Source organism: Motacilla alba, chromosome 20 (assembly GCF_015832195.1).
Source record: "Motacilla alba alba isolate MOTALB_02 chromosome 20, Motacilla_alba_V1.0_pri, whole genome shotgun sequence".
In the NCBI taxonomy this organism is placed as follows: domain Eukaryota; kingdom Metazoa; phylum Chordata; class Aves; order Passeriformes; family Motacillidae; genus Motacilla; species Motacilla alba.
The window spans coordinates 898,329-902,305 of NC_052035.1; positions in this window are offsets into that span (position 1 = coordinate 898,329).

Consider the following 3,977-nt stretch of genomic DNA (forward strand, 5'->3'; position numbering starts at 1 on the left):
AGGGCCATGGTCGTGACATATACAGCCCTGCCATTGGCATTGCCCCCGAGCAGAGTTGCTGACCTGACTGGAAACATCCCCAAGCTAATTTTAATCTGGGTGGTGGTGTATTTTTCAGGTCGTTGGGGTGGGTGGTTGGCACGGCTTGGAGGGGTGTTCAGGGGACATGCCGTGTGCAGGGATGTGCACACACCGGTGTCTGCAGACACTGGGACTGGGAGGAGGCACCCTGGGCATGGTCACAGGGGATCGGTTCCCTTCATCTCAGCACAAAACCAGACTGCGGATTAAGAGGAGACTTTAGTGTACCCTTCCTTCCCTCAATATAGCGAAACCTACACAGGACAGGACATTTATAGCTGCCCTCCCTTATCGGGAACTCTCTTGGGTTTCACTCTGGGGTGACACCTGGGAGCAAACTCCAGTGCTGCTGGAGGCAGCTGAGAGGAGGTTGCAGAGTCCTCCTGACCTGCACAGCCCCGGGCTCCCTGCAGACTGGGGCCAGCACTGGGCAAGGTAGGAGCACAAGGGTGGTGCCAGGCACCTGGAGCACCCGCGTCATGGCCCTCAAAGCCATCCCATCTCAGTGTGAGGCACGGGAGGTTTCTTGGTACAGCAACACACCACTGCTGTGCCCTCTGTGCCATGAGACTCCCAAGACTCTGCCTGGTCCTTACCACACCCATGGAAGCTCAACAAGGAAGAAGATCCCTCCTTTGGAGAAATGCCACATGGAAACCGGTTAACTTGCTCCAGGCTCTCCATCAACTCCTGAATTCCCTCATCTCCTTTTTTCACACCTGGCTTTACAATCTTGTTCCATGAAGCATATAAAGTGATTCTCAGTGGGTACTGAAAGCAAGGGTCTCTCTAGGGAGAGACTGAGCCAAAGAATCAAATGAGCAGGGACATGCCAGTGGAGCAGGAATCCTCCCAGCATCAGGGACCAGGGAAGCACATAGAGAAAGCTGCAGGCAGGGTGTCCCTGTCCCCAGGGAGACCCAGGCAAAGCTGAGGCTCAGGGCTGCAGGAGCAGTGAGGTCCCTGCTCAGCCAGGGCAGCTGCAGAGTGCAGGTTCCCTCCTGGCTGCCTCTAACCTTGGGACAGGAAGCTCAGACACCGTGCTGGAAGCTGCCTCTCTCCTAGGTGGCATGCCACAGTCTGGAGAGAAGAGTCAAGGTGACGCAGCACAAGGACAACCATCAGCCTAGCTGGAACAGATCCTCCAAGGCTGAGTGGTGGATGAGCCTGTCTTTGTCCCGGGGATCCTACTCCAGCATGGACGACTTAGATTGTTGAAAATTCACCCTTTAGGAAAGGGGAAGCAGGGCAGAGCTGGTGCTGGTGACCTGGCCAGGGCAGCTGAGCACAGCATGGCCATCCCAAGGCTGCTCCTGCCAGCTCTGGGGAGCCCTGCCCCTCCACATCGGGACTAAACCAAACTGCAGGACAGAGAATTCCTCAGCAGGAATGGGTTCATTTTCCCCCATTCTACTCAGACCTTCTCAGATGAGAATGCTGATGGTGAGGCCGTGTGGTTTGGGTGGGAGCACAGGCAGACACAGGAAAGCCTGATGGAGCAGCCTTGTCTCCACACCAGAACTGAGCTGTGTCACCATTGTCACCATGTCACCATGGTGGTGTCCAGCAGCAGTGTCCCCTGCGGACACCGGCTGCTGGGGAAGGTGTGGCGTGACCCTGGATCATGAGGTACAAGGACCCAAGAGAAGGAGCATGTCTGGATGACACCAGCAAAGTGCAGGAAAACTGGTCCACCTGGCACACAACACCTTGACCAATCTCCAGCGAGCCTTAACTGAACAATCAAGGTGGGCAGCTACAGAAGAGTGTTTTCTACCCTGTAATTTTCCTATCCCCTGAAATAGAAGACCCAGGTTTCTTTTTATTTGATTATGATTAAATTAAAGTCCTGGCTTTCATTTGAGTGTAGGAAGTTCCTGCCTCTGTCCTAGGGAGGGATTTAAAATAAAATTGGTATAAATATATGGGACTATGAACACATGAAGCTGAAGATGGAGGGTGTACACTCCTGGGGCTCAAACAAATCCACACTGAACTGTGGGAGGCCTGACCAGGTGATTGAGTGGTTGCTTTTTTATTCAGCTTCAGCCCAACCTTTTCTTCTACTCTTGTCATGGAGGGCTGAGCCTTCCCAACCTGGGTAGATCCCAGGGCTCAGCACTGCTCTGCAGCAGTACGAACTGCCTAAATCTCATCTTGCATGAGGCAAATATGTGGCAGGAGTCAAAAGAGCCAGAAATGCTGTTGTGTGGAAGGTGGCAGCTTCCTGGGTTCATCCAGCCCAGACACACACAGGGCCCCAGCAGCACCATGGCATGACCTGCCCTGACCCACTGGGCTGCAGCACCTTCGGTGACGAAGGCATGGCCAGGCTTGCACTTCTACTGGCCTGGGGTTGGTTTAGGTAGGATTTAACCTTGACCTTAAAGAGGCCCTGAATGCTGATTTAAATACCTATCTTACTTTTGGGTCACACAGACTTGAGGGCAACTTGGGAATGCACTTGAATAAAGCACCAGTGACTGGGCAGAACACAGGGCACCTCATGGCACCTATCAGGAGGGGGTCACTTCTACCCAGGAGTAGGCAGAAGAGCCAGGGATGTGTGATCCAAACTCTGGAAAACACAACTGTCCTGATTTATAGAAGCTACAAAGCCATGATGCCTCAGGAGCATCAGAGTCTTGGGGGACTCTTGAGTGCCAAGGCTCCCAAGGGCTCCTGGGTCCTTGTCCAGCTTGCTTGGAGTCAGAAGGGCTACAGGAAGAGCAAGCCTTGAGCCGGGGTCCGTTCCTTGCCTCCAGAACATTGTGTGCCCTCTGGGCTAGTGCACACTCGATGGAACTCACACTTCCCTGTGTGGAGAACAACCCCCCCCCATGGAGAACACCCTCCCCATGGAGAGCACACTACCCTGTGGAGCACATCCCTCCTGGATGAAGCACATTCCACCCCTGTGGAGTACACATCACCCCTGTGGAGAGCACTCCACCACGACGGAGAACATTCCTCACTATGGCTTATGGCATGAGCTCCTTTGGGGTGAGGCTGGGGGACCCTGGGGGTAACAGCCGCTCTGGGATCCAAGGGGTGGGGAATGACGAGCCTCGGGGGATTGCGAAGAGCAGGGAGCAGGAAGGACCGGCAGTGAAGGGGTGAGGGGCAGCAGGGTGGGCAGGCTCCTTCTCTTGGCACGGTGCGGAAGGTTGAAGCCGGGTTTCAGTCACTTTTGAGGAGACCCATCAGGAGCCACCGTGGCCGGTGGCTGTCAGTGGGGCAGCAGCTGCGTTCCCCACTCCAACCTCTGCAATGCAGGCAGAGCGCGGAGCTTTGCCGGCTCTCCTTGCTTGTAGCAGCTGCCTGCTCCCACCGCCGGGCTCTGGCAGTGGCAAGGGCTGACAGGGTGCTGCTGCGTCCAGTCCCTCGCCATCCTCTCGCTTCACCGGCACTGACCCCGGCTGCTGCACCCTGACCGGCAAGGTTACTCCGTGCTGAGACACACACCCCAAAATCGCTTTGGGTCAAATTACTGGGCTCATCTCACCAGCTGCTATTTCCCTCTGTCCCCAAGCCAAGCGAGGAGCTTGTGAAAAACAAGGAGGTGTCAGTCCAGGGTGCCCTGAGTCAGAGCGCCGCCGGGCCGGGATCACGGGGCTGCTCGGGGAGGGGGCTCAGCAGCGTCCCCAGCCAGGAGGGACACCCCGCCCCGGCCGGGCGCTGCTGCCAAAGGCGGCCAAGCTCTCCTCTGATCACTCCCCCTGGGCAGCCTTCCCGACCGGACGCTGCTGCCTGGCTCAAAGCCGGTTTGCAGCCCTGTTTTTCAAAGTTGTTTTGGTGTCTCCTGGCAGAAAGCTGCTGGTGACCCGAATTCTAAATATAGAAGCAAGTCCGCTTTTTATGCGACAAATGCTAAACCTCTGTCCCACGTTCATCTT